Source organism: Marmota marmota, unplaced genomic scaffold, assembly GCF_001458135.2.
Source record: "Marmota marmota marmota unplaced genomic scaffold, marMar, whole genome shotgun sequence".
Lineage (NCBI taxonomy): Eukaryota > Metazoa > Chordata > Mammalia > Rodentia > Sciuridae > Marmota > Marmota marmota.
Window position 1 is genome coordinate 2,376,856 of NW_025999894.1, and position 18,038 is coordinate 2,394,893.

The window sequence follows — 18,038 nt, forward strand, 5'->3', positions numbered from 1 at the left end:
ATATATATATATATATATATATATATATATATATATATGGATTAAGTGGTATATATACACAGTGGAGTTTTACTCAGCCATAAACAATCAGCATTTCCCTGATTGTTAGAGATATTGAATATTTTTTTCATATATTTATTGGCATTTGTGTTTCTTCTTTTTTTAATATTTTTTAGTTGTTGATGGACATTTATTTTATTTATTTGTATGTGGTGCTGAGAATCAAACCCAGGGCCTCACACATGCTAGGCAAGTGCTCTACCGCTGAGAACCAACCCCAGCCCCTCTTGAGTGTATCTCATAGGTGTATATATTGCACTTATATGTGCAACTTCACTACTGTCAAGTTTAGAAACTTTTCCTCATTTCAAAAGGGAGCCCTTTACTCTGTAACCAGCCTGTTTCCCCACCCTCATTCATCCCAAGGCAACCACTAATCTACTCTTTTCTCTCTACAGACATGTCTGTTCTGGACATTTTATATGAATTAAATCATATAGTATGTGGTCTTTTGTGACTTGCTTTTGACACTTAGCATAATATTTTCTGGATTCATCCATGTAAAAGCATATATCAGAATTTCTTTCCTACTTTTACTAGAATAATATTTCATTGTATGAATACATTCCATTTTGTTTACCCATTCATCACTTGAGAGACATTGAGGTTGTTTCCAGCTTCTGGCTATTATAAATAATGCAGCCATGAACATTCATGGATGGATTTCTGTGTGAACTTAGTAAGGTTTTCATTTATCTTTAGTAGACACCTAAGAGTCTACGACTATAGGGGAAATGTATCAAGTATTTCACCTTTAATTGTTTTTTTTTCTTGCTCTTATAGTTCTACTCACAGTATCTGTTTCTTGAATCAATTGTAGTGTGTGTGTTTCTAGGAATTTGTCCATTTTATCTGTTATCTTATTTATTAACATAAATTTGTTTCAGCCATTCTTTCTTTTTTTTTTTGAAAGAGAGAATTTTTTTAATATTTATTTTTTTTTAGTTTTCGGCGGACACAACACCTTTGTTTGTATGTGGTGCTGAGGATCAAACCCGGGCCGCACCCATGCCAGATGAGCGCGCTACCGCTTGAGCCACATCCCCAGCCCCGCCATTATTTCTTTAAAAATTTTTTTAATCTCTTTTCTCTCTTCTTATACTCCCACAGAACACATTGGTGTGCTTAATGGTACACCACATTTCTCTGAGGCTCTATTCCTTTTTCTTCATTGTTTCTTTTTTCTGACTGCATACTTTCAAGCCATCAAGCTATAGTTAAGTGCACTAATTCTTCCACCAGTTCAACTGTACTATTTCTTTCTTTCTTTCTTTTTTTTTTGGACCAGGGATTGAACTCAGGGGTACTCAACCACTGAGCCACATCCCCAGTCCTATTTTGTTACTCTGAGCCAAATGTGAGTGGCTGAGGTCTGGGAACACAGATTCAAGTTACTTTGAATAAGCTACTCTAAAGTGGAAGAAGTTACATGAACTATTTTTACAGTGCTGGGGATCAAACCCAGGACTTTGCACATGCCAGGCAAGTACTCCACCACTGAGCTACACCCCTAGACCTCACATGAACTTTTAAAGCACTGAACAAAGAAAGAAATAAATACATCCAACAAATATATTGGTGTGAGCATTACTTAGGTGGGCTACAGTAAAGTGGGAAAATTTATAGGTTTCAGATGCTATAGCATCCTTAGCTTTAGGGTTGGTGGAAGGTAGAGATCTGTTCAGCTTAACAATACATTATGAGTTGTTTACAAAAGAGCCTAAGACACTTAAAGATAACTTTGACTCTAGACCTGCAGCTTCCATGTTTCCACCATCAGGATGTTCTACCCAACTGAGATCAGGCAGTGGGGTCTTTAATATAAATGTGGCTTCTTGATAGAACCTCAACTTCACACTTTATTAATAGTCTTTATGTGATGAACCATTGATTCTACACTTTCATTTACACCATTAATAATGGCTTTCTTTAATTCTTGCAACATTTATTTTTTTATTTTTTAAATGTTGATGGACTTTTTTTTTAATATTTATTTTTTTGGTGTGGATGGACACAACACAATGCCTTTTATTTTTATGTGGTGCTGAGGATTGAACCTGGGTCCGAGTGGTAGGTGAGCGCTCTACCACTGAGCCACAACCCCAGCCCTGATGGACTTTTTTAAAAAAAATATTTATATATGTGGTATGAGAATCACATGCCAGGCAAGCACTCTACCACTGAGCCACAACCCCAGCCCTAAGCATATTTATAATACTTTTGAAATTCTTACCTTGAAATTTGACATATGGTCCTCTGAGACAATTTCTGGTTGCTCCGTTTTCTTCTGTGTTTGGGTTATTCTTTCCTGCATGTCTTGCAATTTTTTTTTTTTTTTTGGAAAGTAGACATGTGTAAAATGTATTGTAGTAACCCTGGGTACTGGTCACCTACCCACTCGGAGGACTTACTATTGTTGGTCTTTTCTTTTTCTTTTTTTTAAAACTTATTTAGTGAATGGATGGATTATTTTAGGGAAGTCTATTCCCCATCACCCCCTTGCAGTGTGAAGCCATTGATGCTGATTCTTGGGATGGGGGTGGGAGACTTCCTTATAGTTGCCTTGGGAGTGGTTTTAGAAGATTGCTTTCTGGCTCTCTTTCCCTGAGCAGTTATAGAAATGGAGCTCAACCAATTGCTGGCTGATTGCTCTGTTGTTTTCAACAATGGACTGTGGCATAAATTGTTCCACTCACTGATCAAGTCAAATTTAAAGGGAAAACTCTTTTTTTTTGTAAATATTTATTTTTTAGAAGTAGTTGGACACAATACCTTTATTTTGTTTATTTATTTTTATCTAGATGAGCGCTCTACCGCTGAGCCACAATCCCAGCCCCTAAAGGGATAACTCTTATGTTAAGCACTTGAGGTTTGTTCTGCCCAGGAGTGATCCTCTTAGATGTCTCTTCCAGCTATGTAGCAGTCCTACAATTTATCTATATCTCCAATAAATCTGTCAATCTCTTCCCAACTGACTTTCACCACAACCTTCACTGTTTTTGAGATTATATTTGAATCTCTCTCCATTGCAAATGAAGGTAGATCCTTTGGAGAAAGATTTGGACCTCTGTCTTCTGTAGATAGCTTGCCTCTTTCCATGGGCAAAATCCCTGATTCCCAGCTGTCCTGGGGGCAGAGACAATGGGTGTTTCTGACTGAGTGACACTTCCACTTTAGTGGTTTAGTGCTGGGTGAAGGGGAACACAGCCCTGGGTCTCCTCACCTCTGCCTGCATGGAAGCACAGCTCCAGGAGCCAAGGCAAGGTCAGTCAGGCCCAGTACTCTCAGTGGTGCTGTGCCTAAGGTAGAGCCTTGCTCTCACCAGTGGGGACTGGGTGGAGGAAAGGAGGCCCTACCTACTGCACTCAGCCACAACTTAGCCTCAGAAACTGGTAGTTGAAGACAAGATGAGAAATTCAGAATTTCTGCTTTCCTGAGAAGACAGCCCTCTGACTGGGAGGTGGGGGAAAGAGAGTCAGTCCTGTGTTCTTGGTTGTGCCAACCTGGGGTTCAAGGGCTTAGGAAAGTATTAAAGATCTTCTCTGTCCACGTGTCTGTGTGACCTTCACACACCCTTGATGGGTCACCTAAAGAATGCTGACTTCTTGGTGGGTTTGGTTCACTTATGAGAACTCAGAATCTTTCACTCAAGACTATCACTCTCTAGGGATCTGGCCAGTCCTTGAGGGAATAAAATGTCCTTGAGGGGATCTAGGTCATGCAGGCTGTTAGAATAGATCTTTGTCCTAACTTGTATTTAAGGAAACCCACCAGGAATAAGACTTTGGACTCTCCTCCATGAACAGGATGCTCTGCCTGGGACTTCCCTATCGGGACCCTGAAAAGCTGCCCTGGGACTCCCCAGCTCCCTGACTTCAGGTGCTGGTGTTTTCTCTGGTAAGATGATGTGTTTTCTTCTCTTTCTCTCCCACCTTTCACTTTTGCTTTTGCTTTCATGTGACTACTAAAACAAACACTATCTTACATAAAGAGAGTCTCTCTATTGTCTATCAGAAACGACCTGCCAAATTCAGCAGCTGCACTCATATGTCACATCTTAATGTTACTGGGGTCAAATTTCTGTCTCTCTGAGCTGCAAAGAGGGAGTGTTACTGAGTCCTGGGGTAAAAGCCCTGGCTCTGGGGGTCCCAACAGATCAGCCCCAATCACCTATTTCAATATACCAAGCAAAGAAATGAGCACTGCAGGAGGGTAAGAAAGGAGCTTTAATTAATGTGATCATCATACTGGGAAGAACAGACATAGGGGTACAGTGACCAAAGATCCTTCTTCAAGGGGCTGACAGAAATTTTGAAGTTTTGTAGAAAAAAAGACAAGCTTGCATGGATGGGGAGTTTGCAAAGCTGGCAGAGTAGGACATCTGGTCAAGCCATGGTCTTGTTGGTCATTATGTCAGGGCTGGTTCTGTGGAGCTCTGGGAAGGTCATCATTTCATAAGGAGGCAATTTGGTTCCCACGTGAGATGGTTGCTCCTGCTTACAGGGTCAACTTCAGTCCCATCAGGAGGTGATTGCACCTTGTTAGAGCCGGTCATCTTGTCAGGGGATGTTCTGTAAGACTCACTGTTGACACTGGACATGGGAATATTGACTTAGTGACTGTAGAAATGAAAACAGGTGAATGATCACACGGGCAAGGCTTTTATTATGGCTTCTGTTTGTGAAGGGAGTCAGAGCATGGACCATTCTGGCTCCCAGAATAAAGAGAGAGAGTTCCTTTTATTTATGTGAAAGGGCTTTCTGCAAGGGAGCTAAGCTTTAAGAATGCTAATTGGCTTTAGGTAGCTTTCAAAGGTGTGTTTTCTTTTCTGTGAGGGCCTTTTAACTCTGAGGAAAGCAAGGGTTATCCAGGAGCCAAATGTTAGTTTTTCATATTGATGCCACATCCTGTATAAATATTTATCTCTGCCTTCTGACAACAATGAACTGCTGTAGCTGTTAAGATCACACATGGAAGAGAACAAAAATCATGGTAAATAGCCAGTTAAGGGCCCTGGGAATGTGTCCTTTTGATGGCTCCTTAACAGTTTTTATCCTTTATGTTGTTTGTCCTTGGGGAGTCATGGCAAGAACATCTTGGCCCCAGTGATGCACAGGGCTCTGAAGCTGATATGGTTGTTTGTGGGGAATGGGTAAGGCACATACCAAGCTTTCAATAACTAACAAGCTACAAGTTAATGAAGGAGAGCAAAGAGAGAACTTACACTATCTTTTTTTTTACATGTTGATGGACCTTTATATTATTCATTTATTTTATATGTGGTGCTGAGAATTGAGCCCAGTGCCTCACACATGCTAGGCAAGTGCTCTACCACTGAGCGCAGCCCCAGCCCTACACTCTCTTTTAATGGCTGTTAGGCCGTGAGTTAAGGTCCAGGAGTGCATTTGTCCCTATGGTGGTCTCTGTCTTACTATTCTTTGAGTGTAGTTTCAGTTCCTTTTCACAAAGATGCTTACCAGTTGGACCTGTGGTTTCTACAATCCAGTGCAACTGCAGAAGAAAGTAGCTCATGAGAAAAAACACTGACGAGGCAAATGGAATCAGAAAGGGACAAAATGGAGTTGGTTAGGTCAGTGGCTAGGTCCTATTCTGGAGGAGGACACGTTTTGGATTAAATATTGCAAATTCTCATTTTTCTTACTGCATTTAATGGATTTTCTTGAATAAATATTTCTTCATTTGCTGCATGCCTTTAGGATCATGTTCAGAGACTAATTTCTTCACAAAATCATTTTCACCAGTTTCCCTTGGGAGCAGATCCCCAGAGCTATTCAGATGGTTACATCTGAAGTAGAACACAGGGCAGAAGAGTCTTAGATGCATTCCTGTGTGTGAAAGGGAGTTGAACACAAAATGTTGTATTCAAGATTTTAAATCTGGATGGCATACTAAAAAAAGCAAAACCATAGGGATTAAAAAACCCAATAAGTAGGTACCAGGAATTGGGAGTAGGAAGAGGGGTTGACTATGAAGGGGCATCAGGAGGGAATTCTGGGGTTGCTGAAACTTTTCTGCATGGCACTTCAGTGTGAGGAGAGGACTCTATAATTTTGCTATGGACTGAAATGTGTCCCCCACAATTCATATGTTGAAGCCCCAACTTCTAATGTGAGTGTATTTGGAGATAGGGTCTATAAGGAAATTGACATTAAATGAGGTTATGAGGGGGGAACCCTAATCCTATAGGACTACTGTTCTCGTAAGAAGAGGAAGAATCACCAAAATGCTCTCTCCATGTGTACTGAACACATGGGAACTGAGAGAAGGCAACTGGCTATCCCTAAACGAGGATGAGGGGGGCTGGGGTTGTAGCTCAGTGGTAGAGCACTTGCCTAGCACGTGCAAGGCCCTAGGTTCGATCCTCAGCACCACATAATAATAAATAAATAAAACAAAGGTATTATATCCAACTACAAGTATAAAAAATAAAAACAAAACAAAACAAAAAAATGAGGACGAGGATCCTCTCCAGAAACCAACCCTGATGGCATATTGATCTTGGACTTCTGGACCCTGGGATTGTGACAAAATAAATTTCTGTTATTTAACCTACCCAGTGTGTGTGTGGAATTGTACTATAACACCTGAGCAGACCAATACACATTTATCAAATCCCACAGAACTGTGCATGACAAAGAGCAAACTTCATGAATGCAAATTTTAAAGCACTGGTCAGGCTGTGGGGCAATGCAAAATACAATTTAGATGGTGACAAACAAACATATCTATATTTCAAATGAATCACATAATCAAGGTGAAAGGAATGAATACGTAACTGACCTAATTAAATCAGAAAACAAAGAATTGCTAATGTTTGCAAAAAGAACTATATAAAAGCAGTACTCTGTTGGTAAATTTGTTTCTCACAGGGTCATAGGTCAGGAATTTCAAAACTGTTTTAGATGTGTCCCAGAGTTGAGCAAATTGATTGTAGAGAGTCAGAGCCAGACTTGTCATTGATATAGAGGGAAGCTACAAGTAAGGAAAGAGGGAAGACTAGAAAACAGTTATACATCCAGATGTGTGTGTGTGTGTGTGTGTGTACATACACAGGGAGTAAATATAGATATATTCCTTATCACTGACAGGCATTTGCTTCAGCAGTGAGGAGTACACCTGGTACCCAGACCCTGCGTTCTAGGATCTAAATCAGGTAAAATACAAACTGATCTTGGAGCATCTTGTGGTGCGCAAAGTAAGGAAGTGCTAAAAAATAAAATAAAATAAAAACTATACGTTTAAAGACTAGAACTCAAACTGAAAGAGTTCGGAACGATTAGAGAGCAATGAAACAATGATAGAATTGGTTTATAACCCAAACCATAAAATAAATGCCCTTAAGTCTATGGTGATATAACAAAACAACTTAATGTAGTTATAACTCTCCCTTTCAGAAGAATTCCAATTAATAAATAAAGAAGGAATAAAGAAAATAGAAATACCACTGTTATGGTTTGGATATTGTTAAACCACGATACAAAGAAAAGACCACCGACTCCAATTAAAATCAAATTAAAGCAAGCTTGTAATTCTGACTGGCTGGGTTTTCTCTCCCAAAACCCGTGGGAACAGAAGACAGCCTTGCAGCTCTCCAGGAGCACAGCTTTATAGCACAGAAAGTTACAAAAGGCGGAGGGGGGGGGTGTCTTGAGAACTTACAGAAAACAGAATTTTGACAAGTATAACACAAAGGCTAGTTAATAGTTCAACTGATTCAGCACTTAGGGAGTAAATTAGATCCCAACATCAGAACTTATGAGGCTCCATTAAAGCTTCAGAGAGGGTCATTATCTGGCCAGGGAGAGCCAGAATTTATGAGGCGCTACTAAAGTTTCAGAGAGGGTTGTTATCTGGTCAGGGAAAGCCAGGCATGGGTGAGTTCAAGGCATGGGCAGGCATTCCAAGCAAGTTTAGAAATTGCAGTAATTTATAGTAAAACCAAAATTAACTTTTCATGCCTTTGTATCGAGATGGCTCCCAATCTGAAGAGGGAATTAGGCTAGGTTTATCAATATAAAGTGTCCCCCCAAAATCTTCCAAGTTAATGCAGGAATGCTCAGAGTTGAAGTGACTGGATTGTGAGAGCTGTAACCTGACCAGTCCATCCTAGTTTGAACGGACTGACCAGGGGGTAACTGGAGCCAGGTGGGATATGGCTGGAGGAAGTGGGTCACTGGGGATGTGCCCTGGCATGGGTTCCCTTCTTCTCTCTTTCTCTCTCTCTGGGGACTCCCTTGAAGAAAATGAAAAGACTAACAATAGAATGAGAGAAAATATTTTCATTACTTAATCTTATAAATAATTTGTATTTTAGAAGACTTAAAGATCTTTTATAACTCAAAAACAAAAAAGGAAAACCAATTCAATTAGAAAATAGGCCGGGGGCTGGGCTTGTGGCTCAGTGGCAGAGCATTGCCTAGCATGAGTAAGGCACAAATAAAGGTCCAATAACAATTTAAAAAAATAAAAATAAAAATAAAAAATGTTAAAAAAAGAAAAATAGGCAAATGATTTAATCAGTCATTTCTCCAAAGAATGTATAGAAATAGCAAAAGCACTTGAAAAGATGTTCAGCATCGTTGGTCATCATGATACTGAAAATTTGGTCCTTGTTACTGGTGCCAATATAGACATTGAAAAGGTTTTTTTTGGGGGGATACCAAGGATTAAACTCAGGAGCACTGGACCACTGAGCCATATCCCCAGCCCTGTTTTGTATTTTATTTAGAGACAGAGTCTCACTGAGTTGCTTAGCGTCTCACCTTTGCTGAGGCTGGCTTTGGACTCGTGATCCTCCTGCCTCAGCCTCCCGAGCCACTGGGATTGCAGGCATGTGCTACTGTGCCCAGCCTCAATTTTACCATTTTGATGGGAGGAGGGTCAAAATCCAAGACTTGTCCTGGGAATGCCTCCAGACTGTTACAGGAGAGAGAAATAAATTTGTCTATCATATGCTACTAGTATTTTGAGTTTTTTTCTTTTCTGACAGTAGAGAATGTAAACCTGATCTTTTCTCTCTTGTGACCATCTCAAGAAAGCTTTGGTTTCTCCCCCTTACTCTCCTCAACACTGTCATCACCTTAAATGGTCCATGTTAGAATTTTTTTTAAAGATTGAGAAGACTGGGCTGGGGTTGTGGCTCAGTGGTAGAGCACTCGCCTATCACATGCGAGTGGTAGGGTTCGATCCTCAGCACCACATTAAAATAAATAAATAAAATAAAGGTATTGTGCCCAACTACACCTAAAAAATAAATATTAAAAAAAAAGATCAAGAAGACTTTTAAGTGCCTTTTTCAGCCCAGCAGCCCAAAGCCTGTGAACTGCAGAGGATAATGACTAGCTTCTTGCTCAGAGAGGTTGGGTGGGAGAAATACAGTAAGACAAAACCAAACTAAGGGCCACATGTGTACCATAACTCTCATGAAATACTGAGGTGTGCTACATGTCATATAACTTCTGCTAGCATATGCCATTCTTTGAAGGCACAGCCTAGACCTGTCCAGGGGAATTCCCAGCATATGATGTGGAAGTGGGTCACTGGGGCACATACCTGGCACAGAATGTCCTACATCCTTATTTAGTTGAATAATGGAATCTATGACTAAAACTTTATCAGTACACACAAATCTTTTAAGATATTTTATTTGTAAATAATTCCAAATTTACAGAAAATTTGGAAGAATAAGAATAGTACAAGGAATATTTTTATATCATTTTACTTAACTATATACTGCTATTGCTAATATTTTACCGCATTAGCTTTACTGCACATATGTATGTTTGTTATATATGTGTTACATGCATGTTATATGTGTGCCTGTTTATATATATATATATATATATATATATATATAATTTTTACTAAATCATTGGAGTGTAAGTTGTTTTTATCAAACCCTTTGCCTCTAAATGCTCAGCACATTTCATAAAAACCTTCTCAGAGCTGGGGGATAGTTCAGTGATAGAGCGTGTGCCTTGCACAAAAAACAAAATGAAAAAAAGAAGAGAGAAAATTTCTTACAAACTGTAGTACAATGACACAATTAAAAATCTAATCTACTATTCATATTCCAATGTTGCCAGATGAAACCAAAACTTCTTCCTCCTTCCTCACTTCTGTACACCTGTAATCCCAGCTACTTGGGAGGACTGTAGGAGCATTGCAAGTTCAAGGTCGGCCTCAGCAACAATTGTGAGACCCCATCTCAAAATAAAAACAGGCCTGGGAGATGTAGCTCAGAGGGGTCAAGCACCTCGGGTTTGATCCTCAGTATGACGCCCCTCAGCATTGTCTCTGGGCCAGGGGTAGAGCTCAGTGGTAGAGCACCTGCTTAGTGTGCATGAGGCCCTAGGTTCAAAAATAGTGTCTTCCAGTCCGTGACATTGGATGTCTTCCTATTTATTTAACTCTAATTTATTTCAGCAATATTTTAGGATTTTCAGTGTAAAAGATTCTCTTTATGAGTAATTATATTCCTAGGAATTTTAGGAGAAGGAATATTATTCTTCTGGATACCGTTGTAAATAGAATTATTTTCTATAATACAATTACAACTGATTTTTGTGAGTTGGTTTTGTGCCCGGCAACTTTCATGATTTTGTTTATTAGCTGCAGTAATTATTAGTGGGCTCTTTGAGATTTTCTATATGTGATATACCATTTGCAAACAGAGATAGATTTACTTCTTTTCCAATTTGGTGCTTCCTATTTATTTTAGTTACTTAAATGCTCTCCCTAGTATGACATTGAATAACAGTGATGAAAGTGGACGTTTGTGTCTTGTTCTGATCTTAAGGGGGAAACTTTTGGTCTTTAACATTTGAGTAGCTGTGGGTTTTTCTTAAATAACCTTTATCATTGAGGAAATTCCTTTCCATTCCTAGATTTCTCTCTCTCTCTCTCTCTCTCTATCGCTCTCTCTCTCTCTCTCTCTCTCTATATATATATATATATATATAGTATTAGATTTTGTCAAAAATTTTCCCTATTGATCTTTTTCTTTGCTAATCGAGATGTTTTGCCCACTCTGTTCTACTAATGCCATGTATTACATTGATTTACTTATGTTGTATCACCCTTGAATTCCTGGGGTAAATTCCTCTTGTCCTTTAATGTGATGTAGAGTTTAATTTGCTAGGAATTTCCCCAGGACTTTTACATTTATATTCATAAGGACTGTTGACCTGTAGTTTTCTTTCCTTTTCATGTCTCTGATTGGCTTTGGTGTCATGTTGACATTGATTTCATAAAATTAGTTCGGAAGTATACCCTCCTCTGCTAACCCCCCCCCTTTTTTTTTGGAGAGTTTGAAAGCTGAAATATTGGATAGAATTCTCCCGTGAAGCCCTCTGGTTCTAAACTTTTCTTTGTTGGGAGGTTTTTGATTTTGGACTTCATCTCTTCCATTTTTATAGGTCTGTTCAGATTTTCTTCTTCTTGAGTCAGTTTTGTTAATGTGTGTGTGTTTCAAGGATTTTCCCATTTGATCTAGTTTGTCTGGTTTGTTGGCATGCAGCTATGCATAATATTCTCCTATTTATTTATGGATCAGTGTTCAGTGGTCATTATTTTCATTCCTGATTTAGTTATTTGCCTAAACTTCTGGGTTAGCCTTCACCTCCTGCTTGTGTGGAGCCCGAGGGTGGGTTGGAGTTGCAAGCCTAAGATTCTCCCAGTTCCTTTTGGAGTGTTCATCTGGCCCTGGGCAAGCTAGTTTTACTCTATATCCCCTGGTGTGTGTGGTGGAGAAATTGCTCCCCAAATTTGTCTCCTCTGTCTCTTCCTTCCCAGGCTCTGCAGTCTGTCTGCAGCTTCTTTGTCTGTTGCTTTTCCTGGCTGCTGTTCTTGCCTCAGATGCTGCACAAGTGCTGTCTTAGATGCTTTCAACAGATGCTGACTAGTAAGCTAAAGGAACCCAAGGGGAGCAAATCAAAGACAAGCCCTGCACAGGGACCTCAGGGGGCTGCCGGATTATTCAAAATGCATGAACAGTGGATGTGTTCAACCCCAGTACCACAAAACACACAAGCACGTATTTTTTGCAGTGCTGGAGATTATACTCAGAGCTTCAAACATGCTAGGCAAATGCTTTACCACTAAGCCACGTCCTCAGCTTGTGCAAGTAGTTTTTAAGAACAAAATTTATACTGACACTTGACACTGGCAAGTCACACCAGGAACACTGGGCTGTCGTCCCTATAGTCACCATCATACTGGGGAATGGAGAAGTGTCAGGTGGGGAGGAAAAAACACCAAAAGGCCTTCTTAACTGAGATTTGGAAGTTGTTCATCATTATGCACTTCCCTGTTTGCTGGAAACTCTTGATTAGATTCCAGAGTTCCAAAAATAGTTGACTCTGAGGCTGGGGATGTGGATCAGGGGTAGAGCACTTGCCTAGCATGCACTGAGGCCCTGGGTTCAATGCCCAGCATTGAAAAGGAGAAAAGAGTTGATTCTGTCTGGTTTTGTAGTTTAATGGCTGCTTCAGTGAAGAAACTGACTTTGAGTCTTCTACACCTCCATTTTTGCCACCGTCTCTGTCTCTTCCCTGCTAACTTTTTGTTGGGCTCGTTGTTTTACTTCCAATCACCTCCCTCATGAATAGCACTATTCAAAATAGCTGCAGAAAAGTTGCATTTTTTCCCTTGGAAATTGGTTTCCTTGAAATTTATTCTCAGATGGGAAAGAAAAGGAACAGTGATATAACTCTTATTAAATAATATCAATTGCTCTAGAAAAATGACATGACCAACCATCCCATCTATAATATTTGATTTATTTTTATTTTTTCATGCCTACTCATCTAGTATGTGCCAAATGTCTTTGTCTGCTATTCCTTAGTGCATCTCTTCAAAGTGAGTATTTTGATTTGCAGATAAATAACATCAGAAAGTTCAAAACTCTTGAAGCCACAAGGCTAAAAGGCAGATGACAGCTAAGTGGCAGACCATTCCTTCAGTTTTTATGAGCCCAGGGTCTTGCAAATTGTGATTATTTGTATCACTTCAGGAATTAAAACAAAAAGCAAAAAACCATAGATCCAAATTAAACCCCAGAGGTAAGGAGTCCTGGATGATGGTGGCAGTGGTTGTACTGCACTTGAATATCCCTGAATTCTATCACAAAAGCATGAAGAGAGCCAGGCAAGGTGGTGTATATCTGTAGTCCCAGCTACTCAAGAGGTTGAGGTAGGAGCATTGCTTGAGTACAGCAGTTTGAGACCAGCCTGGTTAACATAATGAGAATCCCTATACAAACAAACAAAAAACCCATCTACCCATCCATTTATCCATCCATCCCAGAAATTGCACGAGAGTAGCATACTGTCTCCCACAGACTAGATCTGTAAGGAAACCAGATGGCAAGGACCCAAGTATGTAAAGCTCAAGAATGCAGTGGTGTCCCCATGAGCCTTTCCTGAAAAAAAAATCTATGAGAATTTTTCTCAAGGATTAAATACGGCCCCAATTTTTTTGAAATTGCTCCCATCTAGTAGTTATGCTCTTTTCTTAAATCTTGGTGGGCCCCTTAGAAGACAAAGAAAGTGATAACATGCCCATTTCTGGGCTCAGCATTAAACACCTTGCAGTTTTCACTATCTTTTACAAAGTTCATTCTGAAAAAAGATAACTACCAATGTCAGGTGTCAGGCCACCCCGAGGAAGCCCAAGCTGGTCACCTGGAAAGGCTGCATGGCATAGATCTAGGCTTGATCATCTCCAGTAGTTTCAGCCATCCCAGGCCAGGAGTGCCAAGGTAAGCCAAGTCAGATAACCACAGCCAGCATCTGATGGCAATGCAATGGAGGCCCTGCAGCAGATCCACCCAGCTGAGTTCAGTCAACTCACAGCACCATGACACTAAGTCATGGCTTATGCCTATAAATTGGCATGTCCACCCAATATGGTGCTGGGGACTGGACCCAGGGCCTAATGACTGCTAGGAAAGTGTGTCATTGAGCTAAACACCCAGCCCCTGCCTCCAAGTTTGGAAAGGCTTGTTACATAGCAGTAGGTAACCAGATCCACCTTGCTGCAGGAAGCGTGGTGTTAGAACTGGCAGCATCAGCATCACCTGGGAGACTGTTAGAAATTCACATGCTCAGGGCCTGCGCTGGATCTTCAGAATCAGAATGAACACTACAACTTGACCCTCAAGTCATTGTTCTAGGAAATATGCTCAGATAATGAAAATGATGGCGACACTTTGGCAGTAGGACTGGTGACAGTCCCAGCAAAGAGGAGAGGACTGGGCCCTGCTCCCTGTGTGCCTCGTGTTCTTCTATGTCTCCCATATGCCTTAAATACAACAAGCACTCTGTCCCTTATACCCCTGCACCCTCTTCTTGGAGTATTCTTTCCCCCAATATCCCAGGGTCTCATCTTTGTCAAATCTGTGTTAAAAATGAACAATCTCCCTGAGGTATCCCCTATTTAAAAATTCACTAGAACACAGAAAGTGCTCAGTAATATTGGTTCATGTTAATTTTATTATTATGGCAGATTTTGTTGAAGGCACTCTGTTGTTTGGTGTTTTACTTTCTGACTTCTTGCACCTGAGACTTCCTGGTTGCTACATTTGGGAAGACAGATTTTGTTATTTAAAACATTGAGATATAATTCATACATCATAATTTGAAAGCATATGATTCAGTGAATTTTAGTAGAGTCATCCCTTGGTATCCACAAGGGATAGGTTTTGCCCCATGTATACCAAAGTCCAAGAATGCTCAAATTCTTTTTATAAGTTGGTGTAGTATTTTCACATTTTCTATACACATTGTTCTATATACTTTAAACCATCTTTAGAATACTTATAATACCTAATATAGTATAAATGATGTATAAATATTTCTTATACTGTATTGTGTAAGGAATAATGACAAGAAAAAGGTCTATACATATTTAGTGCAGAAGACACCATCAAAGGCCTACTATGTAGTACACATCGGCCACAAAGTAACTTTTTTTCAAAATATTTTTGATACAGGGTTGGTTGAAGTGGTGGATGTGGAAACTGTGGATACAGAGGGATGACTGTAATTTGTTATAGCAGCCAAAGGAAACTAATGCAAGTGGCTTAAGCAAGACAGAAATTTATATTATTTCCACATAAAATCTGAATATGGGTAGTCCTGGTCTTCTCTGATATTTCCATAGACAGCCAGAATTCAGAGTAATTTCACCTTTTTTTGGGGGGGGTACTGGGGATTGAACTCAGGGGCAGTCAACCACTGAGCCACATCCCCAGCCCTATTTTGTATTTTATTTAGAGACAAGATCTCACTGAGTTGCTTAGCACCTCGCTTTTGCCGAGCCTGGCATTGAACTAGCGATCCTCCTGCCTCAGCATCCCAAGCCTCTGGGACTCCAGATGTGCACCACCATGGTGGCTTAATTTAGCATTTTTCCTCTCTCCTATCTGTAGGGTGTGTAGGGTGTGGCCTTGCTCTCCTGCTCCAACACAGCATCCCATTTATAAGTAACAGAATGAATGAAAAGGAAGAAAGGACAAAGGATATCTATGAGCTCTCTCTAGAGTTATTGCCTAGAAATTGTCATTTGACACTTTTTTTTTAATCCTACTGGGTCACTCCATCACAAGGGAAACTGGGAAATGAACAATATAGTCTCTATCCGGGTGCCCACATGACTTGCTAAAAATCAGAGGATTTAAGACAGAAAGAATGGATTATCATGGTTGTGCTATTTTCTTGGGCTTAATTTTTTTCTTTTTTGGCAATGGTGGAGATTCAACCCAGGGCCAGGCTAATGCTAGGAAAGCATGCTACCATTAAGCCATGTCCCTAACCCTCCTTGGGCTTGTCTTCATTTTACACATTTAAAAAATGCTTTTAAAAAATCACCAGGCAGGGCTGGGGATGTGGCTCAAGCGGTGGCGTGCTCGCTTGGCATGCGTGCGGCCCGGGTTTGATCCTCAGCACCACATACAAACAAAGATGTTGTGTCCGCCGAAAACTAAAAAAATAAATAAATAAATATTAAATTTAAAAAAAAAATCACCAGGCAGTGGCTGGGGATGTAGCTCAGTGGTACAACACTGACCTAGTATGCACAAAGCCTTGGATTTGATCCCCAGTATACAAGCAAACAAAACAAATCACTGTGTATTACTGGTATATTTTTAAATGCTTGAAATGAAAAGGAAAAAAAAATCCTTCTAAAATTTTATAAAATTTACCATATATTACTCATGCATTTATAGAAAAAAATGTTTGTGGGTCTGAGGTTGTAGCTCTGTGGTAGAACATGTGATTTACATGTGTGGGCGCTGGGTTCAACCTCCAACATAAATAAATAAATAAAGTGACAAAAAATGTGATAAATAAAAAATAAATACACAAATCAACTTAAGGTGTGGGGGTGTAGCTTGATAGTAGATCACTTGCCTACTGTGCACAGGCCCTAGTTTTAATCTCCAGCACAAAAAAAAAAAAAATTGAAATGAAAAGGAGAGCAAAACGGAAATGCAGTAGTTTGCTGTATCAGGGTCTGGCCCTCTCTGGAAAGCTGGTCTAGAAGGGCTCCAAGGGAAGATGATTCTAGGAGAAATCCCAGTGCAAACACCCAGAAGACCACTGTGAGCAGCAGACATGATTAACGGAACTCCCAGAACCTCCCACTCCATCCTTCCCGACTCAGCACTCCCACATTATCAAAGTGAGTATTGCACAAAGGTGGCAGCAGCCCCAGGGTGAGCACCAGCTCAGGGCGTGGGGAACTGCAGGGGGTATTGACCAGCAATCTCCTGGTGAGCACTGGTACAGGTTTGGAAAGGGTCCACCAAAATCTCATGTCCACCTGGAGTTCCAAAATATGAGCTGATTTGGAAATGATGTCTTGGCAGATGTAATTAGTTAAAATGAGGCCACTGTGGAGTAGACCCAGGCCAGCTGCTGGAGGTCAGAGGCTGCTTTCCTCTTCCTGGAATATCATATGGTCAGGACTTGAAGATGACACCTGAGAAAGTGGTTAAGTGGAAAGAAAAGGGAGGAGAGTCTCTGGCCCAGGTAAGTGGTCGAGACAGAGGTTTATTAGCATGAAGTGTAATGTTGGCCGGAATTGTGCCTCAGTGGTAGAGCACTTGACTCCCAAGTGTGAGACACTGGGTAAGATTGTAGTACAACATGAAAACAAATAAAGGCATTGAGTTCATACACAACTATATATATGGAGAGAGAGTGGCAGTGAGAGTGAGAGTGAGAGAGAGTGAAGGAGAGAAAGTAAGAGTGAGAGTGAGTGAAAATGAGAGAGAGAGTGAGAGAGAAAGAGAGTGAGAGTGACAGAGAGAGTGAGAGAGTGAGAGTGTTAGAGAAAGTGAGAGAGAGACAGAGGGAGTGAGAGAGAGAATGAGAGAGTGAGATAGTGAGAAAGAGTGAGAGTGAGACTGAGAGAGAGTGAGTGAGAGAGAGAGAGAGTGAGAGTGAGAAAGAGTGAGAGAGAATGAGAGAGAGGGTGAGAGTGTTAGAGAGAGACAGTGAGAGACAGAGTGAGAGTGTTAGAGAGCGAGAGAGTGAGAGTGAGAGAGTGAGTGAGAAAGAGTGAGATAATGAGAGAGAGAGAGAGAGAGAGAGAGAGAGAGCAAGAGAGATTGATTTATGTCATTGGTTAGAGCATCCTGAAGGAATCCATTTTCCAAGGAAAGAAAATGGGGGAAACTGTTATCGGGAAGAGGCCACTACTATGGTCCAGGACCAGGTTTAGGGTGTCAGCTGCTTGGCTGGGGGCTGCCCCTGTTCTTGTTCTCCCCCTTTTTGTATAATTAAACAACAAGCAATGTGGCTTAGGGACCGTGCCTGTTAGGCAGTCCAATTCAACATATGGTCCTTACCCGTCATCGGATGAACTGACCTCTAGGCGTCAGCCTCCTGTCTTAGGTTGGTACCACTGCAATTGGATCATACCCGTCACTGACTACCGGTCCAGCATACAGC